Raw genomic sequence first — 20,444 nt, 5'->3', positions numbered from 1 at the left:
TATGTACAAGAATATAACCACTATAATACTGCCCCCTATGTACAAGAATATAACTACTATAATACTGCCCACTATGTATAAGAATATAACTACTATAATACTGCCCCCTATATACAAGAATATAACTACTATAATACTGCCCCCTATGTACAAGAATATAACTACTATAATACTGCCTCCTATGTACAAAAACGTAACTACTATAATACTGCTCCCTATGTACAAGAATATAACTACTATAATACTGCCTCCTATGTACAAGAATATAACTACAATAATACTGCCCCTATGTACAAGAATATAACTACTATAATACTGCTCCCTATGTACAAGAATATAACTACTATAATACAGCCTCCTATGTACAAGAATATAACTACTATAATACTGCCCCCTATGTATAAGAATATAACTACTATAATATTGCCCCCTATGTACAAGAATATAAATACTATAATACTGCCTCCTATGTACAAGAATATAACTACTATAATACTGCCCCCTATGTATAAGAATATAACTATTATAATACTGCCCCAAATGTACAAGAATATAACTACTATAATACTGCTCCCAATGTACAAGAATATAACTACTATAATACTGCCTCCTATGTACAAGAATATAACTACTATAATAATGCCCCTATGTACAAGGATATAACTACTATAATACTGCCCCCTATGTACAATAATATAACTACTATAATACTGCTCCCTATGTACAAGAATATAACTACTATAATATTGCTCCCTATGTATAAGAATATAACTAATATAATACTTCCCCCTATGTACAAGAATATAACTAATATAATACTGCCCCCTATGTACAAGAATATAACTACCATAATACTGTCCAATATGTACAAGAATATAACTACCATAATAGTGCCCCCTATGTATAGGAATATTACTACTATAATATTGCCCCCTATGTACAAGAATATAACTACTATAATACTGCCTCCTATGTACAAGAATATAAATACTATAATACTGCCCCCAATGTATAAGAATATAAGTATTATAATACTGCCCCCTATGTACAAAAATATAACTACTATGATACTGCTCCCTTTGTAAAAGAATATAACTACTATAATACTGTCCCACATGTACAAGAATATAACTACTATAATACTGCTCCTATGTACAAGAATATAACTACTATAATACTGCCCCCTATGTACAAGAATATAACCACTATAATACTGCCCCCTATGTACAAGAATATAACTACTATAATACTGCCCACTATGTATAAGAATATAACTACTATAATACTGCCCCCTATATACAAGAATATAACTACTATAATACTGCCCCCTATGTACAAGAATATAACTACTATAATACTGCCTCCTATGTACAAAAACGTAACTACTATAATACTGCTCCCTATGTACAAGAATATAACTACTATAATACTGCCTCCTATGTACAAGAATATAACTACAATAATACTGCCCCTATGTACAAGAATATAACTACTATAATACTGCTCCCTATGTACAAGAATATAACTACTATAATACAGCCTCCTATGTACAAGAATATAACTACTATAATACTGCCCCCTATGTATAAGAATATAACTACTATAATATTGCCCCCTATGTACAAGAATATAAATACTATAATACTGCCTCCTATGTACAAGAATATAACTACTATAATACTGCCCCCTATGTATAAGAATATAACTATTATAATACTGCCCCAAATGTACAAGAATATAACTACTATAATACTGCTCCCAATGTACAAGAATATAACTACTATAATACTGCCTCCTATGTACAAGAATATAACTACTATAATAATGCCCCTATGTACAAGGATATAACTACTATAATACTGCCCCCTATGTACAATAATATAACTACTATAATACTGCTCCCTATGTACAAGAATATAACTACTATAATATTGCTCCCTATGTATAAGAATATAACTAATATAATACTTCCCCCTATGTAGAAGAATATAACTAATATAATACTGCCCCCTATGTACAAGAATATAACTACCATAATACTGTCCAATATGTACAAGAATATAACTACCATAATAGTGCCCCCTATGTATAGGAATATTACTACTATAATATTGCCCCCTATGTACAAGAATATAACTACTATAATACTGCCTCCTATGTACAAGAATATAAATACTATAATACTGCCCCCTATGTATAAGAATATAAGTATTATAATACTGCCCCCTATGTACAAAAATATAACTACTATGATACTGCTCCCTTTGTAAAAGAATATAACTACTATAATACTGCCCCCTATGTACAAGAAGATAACTGCTATAATACTGCCCCCTATGTACAAGAATATAACTACTATAATACTGCCCCCTATGTACAAGAATATAACTGCTATAATACCGCTCCCTATGTACAAGAATATAACTACTATAATACTGCCTCCTATGTACAAGAATATAACTACTATAATACTGCCCCCTATGTATAAGAATATAACTACTATAATATTGCCCCCTATGTATACGAATATAACTAATATAATACTTCCCCCTATGTACAAGAATATAACTAATATAATACTGCCCCCTATGTACAAGAATATAACTACCATAATACTGTCCAATATGTACAAGAATATAACTACCATAATAGTGCCCCCTATGTATAGGAATATTACTACTATAATATTGCCCCCTATGTACAAGAATATAACTACTATAATACTGCCTCCTATGTACAAGAATATAAATACTATAATACTGCCCCATATGTACAAGAATATAAGTATTATAATACTGCCCCATATGTACAAAAATATAACTACTATGATACTGCTCCCTTTGTAAAAGAATAGAACTACTATAATACTGCCTCCTATGTTCAAGAATATAACTACTATAATACTGCTCCTATGTACACGAATATAACTACTATAATACTGCCCCCTATGTACTAGAATATAACTGCTATAATACTGTCTCCGATATATAAGACTATAACTACTATAATACTGCTCCTATGTACACGAATATAACTACCATAATACTGCCCCCTATGTACTAGAATATAACTGCTATAATACTGCCCCTGATATATAAGAATATACCTACTATAATACTGCCCCCTGTGTATGAGAATATAACTATTATAATATTGTCCCCTATGTACAAGAATATAGCTACTATAATACTGCCCCCTATGTATAAGAATATAACTATTATAATACTGCCCCCTATGTACATGAATATAACTACTATAATACTGCTCCCTATGTACAAGAATATAAATACTATAATACTACCTCCTATGTACAAGAATATAACTACTATAATACTGCTCCTATGTGCAAGAATATAACTACTATAATACTGCCCCCTATGTATAAGAATATAACTACTATAATATTGCCCCCTATGTACAAGAATATAACTACTATAATACTGCCTCCTATGTACAAGAATATAACTACTATAATACTGCCCCCTATGTATAAGAATATAACTATTATAATACTGCCCCCTATATACAAGAATATAACTACTATAATACTGCTCCCTATGTACAAGAATATGACTACTGTAATACTGCCCCCTATGTACAAGAATATAACTACTATAATACTGCCCCCATTGTACAAGAATATAACTACTATAATACTGCTCCTATGTACAAGAATATAACTACTATAATACTGCCGCCTATGTATAAGAATATAACTAGTATAATACTGCCCCCCCTATGTACAAGACTATAACTACTATAATACTGCCCCCTATGGTCAAGAATATAACTACTATAATACTGCTCCCTACGTACAAGAATATAAATACTATAATACTGCCCCCCTGTGTACAAGAATATAACTACTATAATACTGCTCCTATGTACAAGGATATATCTACTATAGTACTGCCCCCTATGTACAAGAATATAACTACTATAATACTGCTCCTATGTACAATGATATAACTACTATAATACTGCCCCCTATGTACAAGAATATAACTACTATAATACTGATCCCTGTGTACAAGAATATAACTACTATAATACTGTCTCCTATGTACAAGGATATAACTACTATAATACTGCCCCCTATGTACAAGAATATAACTACTATAATACTGCCCCCTATGTACAAGGATATAACTACTATAATACTGCCTCCTAGCTGAGATTTTGTGTGTTGGTGATTCTCCTGATGTCTGGAGCTAGCCCAGGGAGGGCCACTGCGAGACAATACCAAAGTGCTTTCAAGTGCGGATACAAGTCCAAGAAAGGTGTTTGAGCAAATGGAAGGGGAGAATGGATGTCCTACAAGTACAAAGAAGGAAGATGGAGAATTGGAAGTATGTAAAATAAAAGAAACATCAGAAGCAGCTAAGAAGAGTGGAGTTACACAGTCTGCCGGCCGCGGCACACAGCTTCCTGCACAAGTAGGTGACGTAGAAAAAGTTACTTCTATTGGAAATATAAAAGGTGTAAATCAGAGCCAACAAGGCGTCCCAGCAGGAAGGTAGAGCGCAGCACATGCAGTGGGTGCCCCAGCGGGAAGCAGAGCGCAGCACATGCAGTGGGTGCCCCAGCGGGAAGGCAAAGCGCAGCACATGCAGCTGGTGTGCAGCTGACTCCTCCAGCACACAGACAGCATAGAACATCTCTGGAGAGGCAAACGTTGCAGGAAAACCTGCAGCAGGATGAAGTGGTCACCAGCATGGCGTGCCCAGGCCGCACAAGATCGCAGTATGGCAGCGGGAGCAGTAAAAGTGATGGGAAGTCTGTGGCTATGATGCAAACAAAGTCTGCAGTAAAATCCCCCATTATTCCCAAAATGGTTGGAAGGTACAATCCAAGTGCAGCACCTGACAGTCAGACTGCAGCCGGTGGAGGATCCCTGAGAACAGTAATGGGAAAACAGAAGGGGTCTGCTGACAGCAAACAGCCTGAGAAGCCCCCTCAGCCAAGACAGCAAGCAAGAGAGATGGCACCTGATCTGCTGCTGGCAGAGGAGATCCCAGATCTGGTGAAGAAAATGGACAAGTTACTGAAACAAAAGCAGTTACTGCAGCTGGAGATAGATTGTATCTACAAGATGAAGACTGTAAATCCAGATGATGAGGCTCGCTATGTGCAGAACCTTCATGCACTCGGCCTGGAGCTCGCCACCGTGGTCACAGAGATAGACTGTATCCTGCAGAGAATGGGACCGCTTACTGAAACATACAGGAACCAAGAACGATTTATGGTGCAAAGGCGCATTTGTGAATCACTATTCGGGTCCTCTGTACCTCTAGATCAATAACTTACCTCCACAATTGACCACCAGCAGGTGACAAGACCCATACTAAATCCAGCAAGCTTCTCATTCCAAGGAAGAGGGATATACAAACCTGCCAAAATACAGGAACAGCCTCAAGAGTCTGCAGCTACCCCCTGAGCAGGGGCATGGGCCTCAGGAGTCAGTAGAGGTACCACAAGTCCCAGAGAGCACGGCTGAGTAGCAGGGCAATATGTCTGCAGCTATCCCTGAGCAGGAGCATGGGCCTCAAGAGTTAGCAGAAGTACCACAAGTCCCAGAGAGCACGGCTGAGCAGCTGGACAATAAGGTAACACAGCAGAGCTCTACTGCAGGGACACCAACTGGGGATGGTTGTACTGATGTACCTGCTGGGAGCTCCCAGTCTGTGTGGGACATAGAACAGTCAGGAGATGACATACAGGTGGACTGGTCTGAGGACGATGTACAGAATGATGTGCAGAATTTCCCCTTTCTACCTACACAAGGTGTGACGGTTTCCCCGTCAGCAGACACTCACCCTGTAAACCCAGGCAGTGAGACCCGCCGGGATCCTACCAGGAATGCCTGGAGCCGCGGTGCGCCATCTTTAACCTCTAGTGCTAATTACACAGGTCAGGCATTTAAGAGGCGAAATGTGGTGAGGTTCAAACACAGAGGCGCCAAAGAAGACCTTCCAGATAGGAGGTTTGTGATACGAGAACTCCTCTGCCACCAGATGGGGTTTGTGCCAGCAGACATCTTGGCAGTGATTAATCTACCAGACCAGCAGGGATACGATATCAGCTTTAAGCTCATGTCCAACCTGGATAGGTTCTGGGCCAACTTCCCCAAGTTCAGGGACACAGACGGGTGAAATAAATTCATATTCATTCCAATTTCCAAGCCAGATACAGTTACTGTGAATGTCATATTCTGGAATGAGTCTGTTCCCCCCCAGGACATTGTGGTGTGGCTCCAGAGGCACTGTGACCTGGTGTCTGACCTGACCAAGAACAGGGACTCTGATGGCATCTGGACTGGTGGGTGGAAGGTGCTGGTCAAACTGCGCCAATATAACAACATTACACTGCATTTGCCCAACTCCTTCTTTATTGGCAGGGAGAGGGGTGTCTGTTTTTATCCTGGCCAGCCCCGTAAGTGTTTTAAATGTGGGATGGTGGGTCATGTGGCAAGTATCTGCACGGTGGTAAAGTGTAATCTATGCGGTGAGGTCGGCCATGTAAGTGCAGATTGCCACAATATTCGCTGTAATGTATGTGGAAATGTTGGACATTGTTAGGGGTCAAAACGACCGTTCAGCTGATGCTGTCTGCTTCCGAATTAGTCTTAGATATGAGTACTCATTGACGACTTAGATGGATGACCACACGGTATGCGATTAGCCAAAGAAGAAGTGAGTTTATTTGCAAAGTAAAGAACTTTATAGAAACAGAAATGCTTGCGTAAGATCTAATCACTGCGCATGTCCAAAGCTGCGGGACATCTGGAGATTATAATGAACAATATTTCTTTCAAAGATGTCTCCTACATAAACAATATATCAACGCTCGGTGACAGTTGTATCAAAGCAAAATATGTCCTCGGATAAGATTCTCAGAACATGTACAGAGAACAGGACGACATGGGAAAGCACAGATAAGACAAGATTCAGGGTCATATAGTGAGAAGAAGACAGATAAAGAGTAAGTTGGAAGAGAAATTAAATGTATTTTTCTTATTTAATTTGAGACAGGAGAAAATCTAAAATTAACCCCTCACATTCCCCCATTTGGACATAGGGTCCACCATCATGCTAGGTACTTCACCCGAGTGGTGCCAGCTCCTGCCAGATTTCCTAGAGTCATGTGGTGGTCCCAAAGTCGATCTGGGTTAAAGTTTAGCAAAAGCCTTTTCACTACAACATGTGATACAAGACATGATTAACTTTAAAGCAACATATATGACGAGCAAAATCATTACTACTTGAAGCATGCTTTGTAAAATTCCCATGAACCACCCTCCTAGACCAGAGAACCAATTGGCAGGGTTCAAAGAACTAAATGTGTTACCCCACCAGCTATCCCAGGTTTCTGAGTTTTCATTTGTCCATGTAAGCAATTCTTTCGGCGGAACAGGAACAACCAGGAATAGAAAACTAGTGGCACCAGGTGTGTGTGTGCAAGTCCAACAGTCCTTCACCTTTGCGGTGTTCAGTCCATCTACCAGTATTTGGTGGTGTCTAATAAAGTGGTTCTGGGCATTGTCATTTTGCACCCTCTCATAGGGGCGAAGCATGGAGTGAGGAGTCCAAAAAGTCCATCAATAAACAAAATGTCCTTCATTTTTCCTTCTCATGAGGGGGGGGGGGGGGGGGGCAAAGCAGGGCGTGAAAAGTCCCATTAGTCCCAAGACAAGCAACAGTTCCTTCAACTTTTACTGAAGCAGGTGTGGTCAGCAGGACTTGATAGGGCCCCTTGAATCTGGGCCCTAAGGATTTCCGGACACGCCTCTTTATGACCACCCAGTCTCCAGGTTGTAGAGAGTGTGATCCCTCTAAGTTGTCTGGGTCTGGAATGGAAGTAAAGACTAGATTCTATGTTATTGTTAGTTGGTCACACAGGTGCTTTACATATCCGGCTACTCTGTCATAGCCCTGCTGTGGGGCCTGTGGATGATACAGCCCCAATCTTGGCATAGAGCCAAACACCACTTCTTTTAACTTAAGCGTACCATTTAGTCTTTCAACCTTGTCTGAACTCTGCGGGTGGTATGGGGGGGTGAAACGCTTGTTCCACCCCAAGGGCTGACATCACCTCTTGCATCACTTCACCTGTAAAATGTGTACCTCTGTCGCTCTCAATTGTCTCTGGTACCCCAAATCTACATACAAGTTCTGACACAAGTTTAGTCGCTGTGCATTGTGCGGTGGCTTTGGACAGGTCCAGGCACACAAGGACGTACTCATACCTGCTTGATTTGGGAAACTGGATGTAATCGATTTGTAATCTCTGAAAGGGATACAGTGGTCTGGGTGTGCACTTCCAGGGAGGGGGGGGGGGGGGGTTCTTACCACTTGTTGTGCAGGGTGCACACTTCACATGCCTTCACATATGCCTTCGCCATTCTATCAAACCCCGGAGCATACCATACCTTGTCCATGACAGAAACCATGGCATTCCGAGAGGCATGCCCTTTCCCGTGAGCTAGGACAGCGAGATGGGGGTAGGCAGCGGCTGGTAAACACACTCTGTCTCTCATCATCCACACATTCTTCACTTTCCTCCCTCCTGCCATGGCCCATCTCTCCTCTTCCCTTCTGGTGGGCTGCAGTACCACCTCGGTAGAAGCAGCAAAAGAAGAAATGCTGGCAGGTACCCCGTTGTCCTCCTCAGGTGGGCAGGATCTTAGCCGGGTACTAACCCTGCACACACGGTCCTCTCTGTCCAGCAGGGCTGCAGCCTTGGCTGCTCTATCGGCCTTCTCGTTGCCCTTGCTTTCCATGGACTGACCCTGGGTGTGTGCTTTAACTTTTACTATGGCCACCTGTTCTGGCAACATGATGGCTTGCATTAATCTACCTACTGATACACCATTCTTAATGGGCTTGCCTTGTGCCGTGAAAAAGCTCCTGGACCGCCAGATGGGTCCATACTCGTGTGTAGTACCAAAGGCGTACCTGGAATCAGTGTAGATGTTAGCAGTGGTACCTTCTGCAATCGTACAGCCCTCAGTTAGAGCACGGAGCTCAGTCTCCTGCGCTGACATGTGTGTCGGCAGTCGTTTTGTACAAGTATCTCATTCAGTGTGACTACTTCAAAACCTGTTACAAACCTTCCTTCGTCATTCAGGTATCTCGATCCATCCACAAACAGCTCAAACTGGGGGTTCTGCAGGGGCTTGTCTGTGACATGCGCAAACCCAGCCGTTTCCTGGGCCATGAGGGCCACACAGTCATGCTGGTTTCCGGTGTCAAATGCCTCCTGTTCGTCAGTCAGGGAGTTGTAAAACAACTGATCCCCTGTACTTACTCCCCCATTTGAATCTACGTCACCTAATGGAAGTAAGGTGGCTGGATTCAAGGTGGTGCACCTTTGGAATGAGATGTTCAAGGAGGAATGCACTGCGAGTTCCATTTTTATCTGTCTGGCAAGAGACAGATGTCTACGGCTTACCTGAGTCAGGATACCATGTATGTAATGTGGGGTGTAGATCACCATGGTGTGATCTAGGACAACGTCAGAACTTTTGTCCAGTAGTGCCTGGACTGCTAGAACCACTCGGACGCATGATGGAGACCCTCTAGCCACCGCGTCAAGATGGGCACTGTAGTATGCTACAGGTCGTTTTTTTTTGTCACCATGCATTTGTGTCAGTACAGCGGTGGTGTGTCCCGCCATCTCAGTGACGTACATTTGGAAAGGTTTGTCATAGTCTGGCTGTCTGGTTATCTGTACTTTCAGCTGATGGAAGGCTGACTCGGCCTGCGGGGTCAGGGCAAATGGCCGTGAACCCAAACAGTCGTACAGAGGCTGCATGGTCATGGAGGCAGAGCGTATCCACGGCCGACAGTGTGAAACCAGTCCCAAGAAGGTACGCAACTGGGCATGGGAGGTGGGAAGTTGCATGTCACTTACCACCTTCGTGCGCTCCGGCGTCAGGTGTTTAGTACCTGGACCTAGGCAGTGGCCCAGGAACACTACGTGAGATTTGCAGAACTGAAGTTTGTCTTTGCTAGCTTTGCAGCCATTCTACTCTGATGGAGGAAACACAAAAAGCTTAGTGATGCATTGAGGTAACTATTTGGGTCAGGAGTACATAAAAAAAGTAAATCATCAACATATTACAAGAGGGCGGTGCCCTCGCGAATTGGCCAGGCGTCTAATACCAGCTTCAGGCATCTGGTGAACTGGTTTTGGGCTATTCTGTGCCCCTTATGGCAGCAAGGTCCAACAGTACTGCTTTCCTCTGAAAATAAATGCAAACAAATACTGACAGTCTGGCTGGCCCTTTAAACTCTTTCTCTTTAACGGGGAACAAAAGGGGTATTGGCTGGGAAGACACATTCCTTAAGGGCTTTAAGTTAACATAAAGAAGAGACAGTGTCTGCAATTGTATCTTCCTGGACATGTGCCAGGGGGTACTGACGGACCAAGGGGGCTTTTTCCCCTTCCTTTAGGTAGACCATTACCAATGAGACTGACAGTCTGCCGAGGTCCGTCTGTCTGGTAGCCCAAAGGCTCGAAGGAACGACACTAAAAACTTGCTCCTCTGCGTGCATAAGAGTGAGGACAGGGAGAGGTGTCGCTTGGTCTGCTGCCATCCGACAGAAGGTCGGGTGACTTTCAGACCCGGGGTGTATACGAGCCTCACCGGACGGGTGAAGTTCGATACAACATCCCAAGGATCCCATCACATCAGTTCCCAATATGCTTTCAGGACCTTCCAGCACAAGGAAGCGCGTGAGGCATCGTGACCCTTTAAACATTACCTCAAGCGGTTCAGTTTCTGCCAGCTGAATTGGCACTCCTGAAACCCCTTGCACCGATTACTGCTAGACAATCAGGCTGGTATTCTATTTCAAATAGATCATAACCTTGTTGCAAAAAGAGAGAAAGAAAAAAAATTTAAAAATAGCTGACCTGCAATACCTAGATCACCTATGTCTTCTCCTCCCCCCCCCCCCCTTTGAACTAGGATACTTAATTGGAAGAAGAGTAGCCGGGTTCAAGGTAGTAGCAACATTGAAAAGAATGACAAGAGCACATTGTAGCTGGATTTGACGGGCCAGAAATAAGTGCTTGGGTTGCACTTGCGTGTATATGCTCCGGATGTCATGAGGGGTGAAGACCACTAGGGGTAGTTCAACACCAACTCCGAAGATTTGTCAACCATTGCCTGTACTGCTGCCACCGCACACACACATGAGGGAGCTCCTCGAGCCACTGGATCCAGCCTCATGGAGTAGTATCCAAGTGGCCGTGGTTGTCCCCTGTGCTTTTGTGTCAATACTGTCGTCATATGGCCCGAAAATTCAGTACAGAAAAGAATAAATGATAAAGTGTAAAAGGGTAAGAAATGAGCTTCAGGGGTTAGAGAGAGAAAAGAATGATTGAAAGACAGTCATAGAGTAGTTGCATAAGAGAGGAAACAGAGTGGATCCATGGGCGGCAGTATGAAACAAGGCCCAGAAAGGTGCGGAGTTTGGCAGCAGGTGTAAGTACAGGTATGGCCGTTTGCGTGTTTCTCCTACAGAACATTCTCTCAGAGACAGTACAGTACTAACAGCATTCAGCAGTGATACAGACGTCCAACCAATCACAGAACTGACATTTACCCAAAAAGCAAAAAATATATATTAAAATCACTATATGTTTTCCACTTTCAAGACAATTAATTCACGTAATTTATTACAAGTTTCTTATTTCATCAACGTCTTTCTTTCTATGACCTTGAATTTTATCTCTCTATGAAATAGAACAACAACCAAGATTCTAGAAAGCGGCCAGAACATTCAGACTCCAAACAACACCAATCATTAGCAACGACAAGAGGTATATTTCTCTGCACAGACTATGAAACAGACGACAGGGGAATAGTTAAACACATAGAAAAGACAACATGCTAAGCGCTTCTGACAGCGCAGCATTTTTAACCCTTGTATTCTTAAAAGCCCCTACAGACATGAGTAGGGTATAACTTTCTTACACTTTCTTACACTTGTATGACAGAGACTAAAACGTGCAACAAAGATTAGATTACATAACATCAAGACATACAAGACAAACAATAATGGTTATTTGTCACATAATTGTCAACAGATTCTGCATGAACTTGCTTTATGTCCGAAAGGAACACAAACTATAAAGGATTCCCTTTCTCTGATAACTGCCGTATCTACACTTGCCTCAATCCATCTGTCTAACATACTTTTATCCAACCTTTGACTATCTCTGAATCTTTCCCAAACTTGCTGGTCGAAGACTCCCATTCTCCCAAAATTCTAAACACCTGCTTTTCTCAACAACTTGCTACATTCTCTCCCCACGGCTAACTTGCTTTCTCTGACCTTTGCTATTTCTCTGTTTCCATATAGGCATACTCCTTGCCCTGTACGTTTCCCATATTGTCTGTTCTTTTTTTTTTCTAAACCGGCATCTCTATCTTTCATGCTTTTTCCCGTACTATTGCCAGAACTCATAGTTATAGGTTCCCGTCTTTTTAAATCCTATCTGTTTATATATTTTATAGGCTTGCCTACAGATGTCTTCCCCCTCCCCTTCCTGTATTATCTCGATGGGTGTCAGATAAGTCTTAGACTGATCGGACCCCATTTCAACTATTGGACTTACCTCTTGATTTACCATTTTGCGCAGTCTGGTAAATCTGGCGATCACAAAAGACCTTTTAGTCCCTTCTGCTTGGTCCGCGGCCGGCAGGGCACTTACTTCCACTATAGACTTGTTCCTCTGTTTTTACCTCAATCTAACCTTCGGGTAAATCAGGCCAGTCCCTTCTGCCAAGTCCGCAGCTGGCAGGAATCTATTTGCAATCTCTCTACTACTTACGGGCATAAGGGGACCACGGCTTGCCTTACTGGACGGCTTTAGTAATCTTATTACAAATTACAGCTAACATTATGAGTCCGGCAAAAAGCAATAATTTCTACAGCACACAGCAGACAGCATGGCAATATACACACAAGGGTTCTTCCGTCTAGCACGGTTACTAAGAACACCATAAATAACAGGCAGAAGCGTCCTATAAACATGCAGCGACTCACCTCCTGTCAACACGTGACTGAAGTCAGGGGAGCCCAGAGCTGAAGTGGTAAGTCAAGGGCTTACCTTACACCGGTGTTTTGTAGATCTGGGGTCCCGTGGCCTCTGGTCCGGCTGGTCGGCAGGTAGGGTCGTCAGGTATCGGCTGCAGGTAAGGAGTTAACTTCTGCCCCACGTTGGGCGCCAAGTAATGTTAGGGGTCAAAACGACCGTTCATCTGATGCTGTCTGCTTCCGAATTAGTCTTAGATATGAGTACTCATTGACGACTTAGATGGATGACCACACGGTATGCGGTTAGCCAAAGAAGAAGTGAGTTTATTTGCAAAGTAAAGAACTTTATAGAAACGGAAATGCTTGCGTAAGATCTAATCACTGCGCATGTCCAAAGCTGCGGGACATCTGGAGATTATAATGAACAATATTTCTTTCAAAGACGTCTCCTACATAAACAATATATCAACGCTCGGTGACAGTTGTATCAAAGCAAAATATGTCCTCGGATAAGATTCTCAGAACATGTACAGAGAACAGGACGACATGGGAAAGCACAGATAAGACAAGATTCAGGGTCATATAGTGAGAAGAAGACAGATAAAGAGTAAGTTGGAAGAGAAATTAAATGTATTTTTCTTATTTAATTTGAGACAGGAGAAAATCTAGAATTAACCCCTCACAACATTCTCACAGAAATTGCCCAGACACCTGGTACAACATCTGCAAGGAGGTTCCTGATGAGAAACTTGTGGTGGGGGCAGATGCCGATGAAGAGGAGGAGGCTCTGATGTCAGGGGCAATACTGACAAGACAAGAGGTCAAGCAGGAGTCAGGTAATGCAGTACCAGAACTGCAGCCCTCAGAGAGTGTTCAGAAGGACGTAGAGGTTGTCCATCAGGGCCAGCAGCAGCCAGAGGCGACTTCTATATCACCATCGGTATCTGAAGAACGTCAAAATACACAGAGCAAGAGGAAAAAAACAAGTCATCCCGTAAGCCAGAGAGAGACTATAACAGTGACCAAAAGGCCAAGAAAACGGTCAGTAATGACACCGGTGTTATGGTGTTATGTAATAGATATGACGCTCTATCAGAATCAGATGGTGATTATGAGCAAGAGCTTAAAAGAATAGACAAGGAGTGTGACGGGGACACGGAGGACGATCCTCCACCAAAAAGGAAACCCTGTAATGTAGAGTCTGATATGGAGACCGGTGGTGCACAGGATGGCTCAGATACAGATATGTGATGATTGCATCTATTTTTCTGCTCTTTTGGTGTTGCATTATGATGGCGGGTTTCACATTAAAAATTACATCTAGCAATGTGAATAGCATTAAAGTGAGGAGGATGAGACACGCTGTATATGACCATCCCAGGTATCTAGATGCAGATGTCTACTTCTTGCAGGAGGCACATCTGACCACATTAGGGCTCATACGTGAGACCGAAAGAGAATGGCAGTCTGGTCCTTCTTTCTGGTTACTGGCTGTGGAGCCTTATGCCGGAGTAGCAATACTATTCAACACTAATAATGTGACAGTCCATAGGTTAACAGAGGTGACTATGGGAAGATGCTTGGTTCTGGAAGTCACCATCCATGATAGAAGGCTCCGGCTCATTAATATCTATGGCCCACAGACAGTGACAGACAGAATTCAGCTGTTTTGAAGAAGTGTAGCAATATCTCTTTACCTCGGTACCTGTGATAATGGCTGGGGATTTTAATGTTGCCAGGACATCAGATGACAGATCCTCAGGGCAAACTGTGACCAGAGACTCCAAGGTCTTAAACAGAATAGTTTTGCAGGCCGGCTTGAGTGATGTGTTCACACAGGGTGGTCGGAGGCCACAGTTCACATATTCCTGTGCTGACAGAAGAAGTAGGATAGATGTTGCCTTTGTGAATCCTACTGAAACAGTTAGCGGGATAGGTGAGAAAACCGTCCCTTATTCAGACCATAGAGCCTTGTGTTTCTGCTTAGGAGTCACTGAGCACCCTGATGTTGGTCAAGGATTATGGAAAGTTAATTCTAGTCTCTTGGATGATGTTCATGTTCAGAATATTGTTCACTCTCTTATTCAGAACCAACTAGAGAGAGTGGACTTTTATGACAACATGGCTGACTGGTGGGAGGACGTCAAGGAGGAGATCAGATCCCTATTACGGAGACTGTCAGTAAAGAAAGGGAAGAGTAAGTATAGCCAGTATCTCAAGCTGCATAAAGAATTAGAGTCACTTTATTCGACGGGTGAGGATGACCAGCGAAAGATCAACCAACTGAAATCTGAGATAAGGTAGTATCCGTACAACCGGTATACATCCTTGGCTCTTGATCGGGATTATGGGTCCTTAGGGGCACCTGATCCCTTTGAGAACTGCCGGGAGCGAGTGGCAAACAAGGTGGTTGCAGGTTGCCCTGACTCCCAGGGCATTTTGCAGGAATCTCGGGAGGGTATCCTGGGTGTGGTGAGATCTTACTATGCTGACTTGTTTCAGAGGAAGGTTTTGGATAAAGAGAAGATGACTCAATTCTTGGAGGCAACTCCAATCCCTGATACTGATGATCTGGACTTTTCTCCTTTGACAGCAGAATTAACGGTGGAGGAGGTTAAGGAGGCTATTAATAAGTTACATCTAAAAAAGGCACCAGGTCCTGATGGTTTAACCCCTTAACGACCAATGACGTACCTGGTACGTCATGGAGCGTCGGGGTATGTATGAAGAGAGGTTGCGTGGCAACCTCTCTTCATACAGTGCGGGCATCAGCTGTTTATAACAGCTGACACCCGCGGGCAATAGCCGCGAGCGGCCGCGCGGCCGATCGCGGCTATTAACCATTTAAACGCCGCTGTCAATTCTGACAGCGGCATTTAAATCCCCCGAACGATGTTCGGGGGTCCCGCGCGGCCCCCCCGCGGTGAGATCGGGGGAGCCATGCACGTATCATGGCAGCCGGGGGCCTAATGAAAGGCCCCAGGGCTGCCTTAGCAGACTGCCTATCAAGCCGTCCCCGTGGGGTGGCTTCATAGGCTGCCTGTCAAAAAGCAGTATGACGTAATGCTATAGCATTACGTCATACTGCAGGAGCGATCAAAGCATCGCATCTTAAAGTCCCCCAGGGGGACTTCAAAGTAAAGTAAAAAAAAGAATCAATAAAGTTTTTTTTTAATTGAAAAAAAAAAAAAGTTGTAAAAGTTTAAATCACCCCCCTTTTGCCATATCTATTATTAAAAAATCTAAATAATAAATTAAAAGTATGTATTTGATATCGCCACGTCCGTAAAAGTCCGATCTATCAAAGTAGCACATAATTTTTCCCGCACGGTGAACGTCGTCCGAAACAAAAAATGAAGAACGCCAGAAATGCACTTTTTTAGTTACCCTGTCTCCAAGAAAAAACGCAATAAAAAGCGATCAAAAAGTCATATGTATTCCAAAATGGTACTATCAGAAACTACAGGACATCCCGCAAAAAATGAGACCTTGCTCAACTACGTCGACGGAAAAATAAAAAAGTCATCGCGCGCACAAAATGACGACAGAAAATAATTGAAAAAAATTTTATGTCTTTTAAAAAAAAAAAAGAGGAGTATAGTAAAAAAAAACCTAAACAAGTTTGGCATCGTAGTAATCGTACTGTCCCATAGAATAAAGTTATCATGTCATTTTTGTTGCCATTTGTGCGCCGTAGAAGCAAGACGTACTAAAAGATGGCAAAATGTCGTTTTTTTTCCATTTTACTCCACTTAGAATTTTTTAAAAGTTTTTCAGTACATTATATGGTACTTTAAATAGCACCATTGAAAAATACAACTCATCCCGCAAAAAACAAGCCCTCATACAGTGACGTGGATGGATAAATAAAGGAGTTATGATTTTTTTAAAGGGGGGAGGAAAAAACGAAAATGGAAAAAGAAAAATGGCCGCGTCATTAAGGGGTTAACAGCAGAATTTTACAAGAAGTTTAGAGACGTCCTGGCTGCAATACTTGTGGATGTGTACAAAACTTGTCTAGGAAATCACCTGCTGCCTCCATCCATGAGAGTCTCCTCGTTAATTCTGCTGTCTAGAGGTAAGGAGCCTAGCGACATCAAGAACTGGAGGCCGATTGCCCTCTTGAATGTTGACAGGAAGATTCTGGCAAAGATTATGTTTTGTAGATTAGTCTGTTTGTCCCCAGCACTGTTGGCAGGCTGTCAGTTCGGCACAGTAAAAGGGTGGAACATCTCTGGAGCAGTTATCTCCATAAGGGAAATGTTTGAGAGATGTAAAGCTCTTGGGTGTGGGAGATATATTGTGAGTCTTGACCAGGCTAAAGCCTTCGACAGAGTAGATCATGAGTACCTATGGGCCACTTTGTCAAAGTATGGTATTCCTGGACAATTTGTTGATTGGCTGAAAACTTTATATCATGAGGCGGAGAGTTTTTCTCTGATCAACGGTTGGCAGGGTGACACTTTTGGAGTTGAGGCGGGGGTGAGGCAGGGTTGTCCCTTGAGTCCACTGCTGTATGTTTTTGCCATCGACCCGTTCCTGAGGTCACTGCAGAGGTGTGATTTTCGGGGGGTACCGGTCCCCCACTCCTTGCCTCTGAGAGTTGTTGCCTATGCGGATGATGTAACAGTGGTGATATCTGAGCCTCAAGAGGTACAGATGTTATCGGTTGCAATCAGAAGTTTTTCGGGGACCTCAGGGTCTCTGGTCAACCTTGAAAAGAGTCTAGCTCTTTGGACATTGAATGCTGATCCTGATTTTGATCTGCCACAGTTTGTGAAAGCCTCCACCTATATTAAAATCCTAGGGGTTAAGTTTCGGAAGGAGGAGAGTGCCAAACTAAATTGGGAGGAGAAGTTGGAAACCGGAAATGCGAAGGTTCAGCGATGGAAAAACTGGAAGCTGACCTATAGAGAAATGGTTAAAATGTCGAAGACGTACCTGGTTCCTGTCTTCTTGTACATTTCTGTTGTTTTTCCATTGCCAGAAACCTTCTCGGCTAGACTCTTTAGCCTGTTTTTTCAGCTCATTTGGGGGAATAGGTTGAATCCAATAAAAAAAGGGATGACCTACCGACGGCGAAGAGAGCGTGGGCTGGATATGTTAAATCCAAGAGTGTTCTTTGACTCCATGTTTTTAAAAGTAAATTTTGGAAACCTGGACTCAAACGATAGTTCCATGTGGGTAAACAGGTATTATATAATATGCTTTTGCAGAATTCCTTTTAAGTGCGAACTAATCACATCCATATCTGTGCCTTGTCATAAGTATGTATGTTATAAGTGTGTATACATATTCATGCCTCTTCAGATCCAATCCATAAGCCTGAAGAAGTACCGTGCGTTGGTTCGGAAGCTCGCTATTATTACATCATGTATTTTTGTTAGCCATTAAAAGGTATCATATCTACAAGATTACGTGCTTTCTCTTGCTGGGAACAAACACATGTGGGTAAACAGTATCAGGGATTGGATATTGCTAGAGATGAGCAAACGTACTCGTCCGAGCTTGATACTCGTTCGAGTATTAGCGTGTTCTGCGTTACTAGAGGCGAGCACCACGCGATATTCGAGTTACTTTCACTTTCAACTCTGAGACGTTAGCGCGCTTTTCTGGCCAATAGAAAGACAGGAAAGGCATTACAACTTCCCCCTGCGAGGTTCAAGCCCTATACCACCCCCCTGCAGTGAGTGGCTGGCGAGATCAGGTGTCACCCGAGTATATAAATCGGCCCCTCCCGCGGCTCGCCACAGATGCATTCTGACAGAGATCAGGGAAAGTGCTGCTGATGCCGGAGCTGCTATAGGGAGAGTGTTAGGATTGATTTTAGGCTTCAAGAACCCCAACGGTCCTTCTTAGGGCCACATATGACCGTGTGCAGTACTGTTGAGGCTGCTTTTTGCAGTGTTGCACATTTTTTTTTTTTTGTATATCGGCCGTGCAGAGCATTGCGTCCAGAGCATTGCGTCCTTCAGTAATTTTACATAGTCCAGGGCCAGTAGTGGTGGTGAGGCAGGGACAGTGAAAGACATATCCAGTCTATATAGGCATCTCTGCTGGGGGTAGTTGTCCTAATTCATACGCAGCCAGCTAAGTGTTACAGCAGGCTTGCGCAAAATTCTTTCCTGGCTCTGCGTTGCCTCTTACATCACCGCTGTATTCCTGTCCAGAGTGAAACAGTCTGCAGTAATTTTACATAGTCCACGGCCAGTAGTGGTGGTGAGGCAGGGACAGTGAAAGACATATCCAGTCTATATAGGCAGTGGGCTTTTCCAAAAAAATTTGGGAAAAAAAATCTATTTGGGCTGCCTGTGACCGTCCTGACTGTACTGCGTCTCTGCTGGGGGTAGTTGTCCTAATTCATACACAGCCAGCTAAGTGTTACAGCAGGCTTGGGCAAAATTCTTTCCTGCCTCTGCTGTGCATTCCGTAAGCGAAGTCAGCCTCCAACCACAGGCCAATAGGCGGCACATTTAATTACAGCGTTCTGTTTCTGCACTACTGGTAATACAGCATGCTGAGGGGTAGGGGTAGGCCTAGAGGATGTGGACGCGGGCGAGGACGCGGAGGCCCAAGTCAGGGTGTGGGCACAGGCCGAGCTCCTGATCCAGGTGTATCGCAGCCGACTGCTGCGGGATTAGGAGAGAGGCACGTTTCTGGCGTCCCTACATTCATCTCACAATTAATGGGTCCACGCGGTAGACCTTTATTAGAAAATGAGCAGTGTGAGCAGGTCCTGTCGTGGATGGCAGAAAGTGCATCCAGCAATCTATCGACCACCCAGAATTCTGCGCCGTCCACTGCTGCAACTCTGAATCCTCTGGCTGCTGCTCCTCCTTCCTCCCAGCCTCCTCACTCCATTACATTGACACATTCTGAGGAGCAGGCAGACTCCCAGGAACTGTTCTCGGGCCCCTGCGCAGAACGGGCAGCAATGGCTCCGAATCCTCTCCCACTGGAGGAGTTTGTCGTGACCGATGCCCAACCTTTGGAAAGTTCCTGGGGTCCGGGGGATGAGGCTGGGGACTTCCGGCAACTGTCTCAAGAGCTTTCAGTGGGTGAGGAGGACGATGACGATGAGACACAGTTGTCTATCACTCAGGTAGTAGTAATTGGAGTAAGTCCGAGGGAAGAGCGCACAGAGGATTCGGAGGAAGAGCAGCAGGACGATGAGGTGACTGACCCCACCTGGTTTGCTACGCATACTGAGGACAGGTCTTCAGAGGGAAAGGCAAGTGCAGCAGCAGGGCAGGTTGGAAGAGGCAGTGCGGTGGCCAGGGGTAGAGGCAGGGCCAGACCGAATAATCCACCAACTGTTTCCCAAAGCGCCCCCTCGCGCCATGCCACCCTGCAGAGGCCGAGGTGCTCAAAGGTCTGGCAGTTTTTCACTGAGAG

This window comes from Eleutherodactylus coqui, chromosome 3 (assembly GCF_035609145.1).
Source record: "Eleutherodactylus coqui strain aEleCoq1 chromosome 3, aEleCoq1.hap1, whole genome shotgun sequence".
NCBI classification, from domain to species: domain Eukaryota; kingdom Metazoa; phylum Chordata; class Amphibia; order Anura; family Eleutherodactylidae; genus Eleutherodactylus; species Eleutherodactylus coqui.
This window is presented reverse-complemented; position numbering follows the sequence as displayed.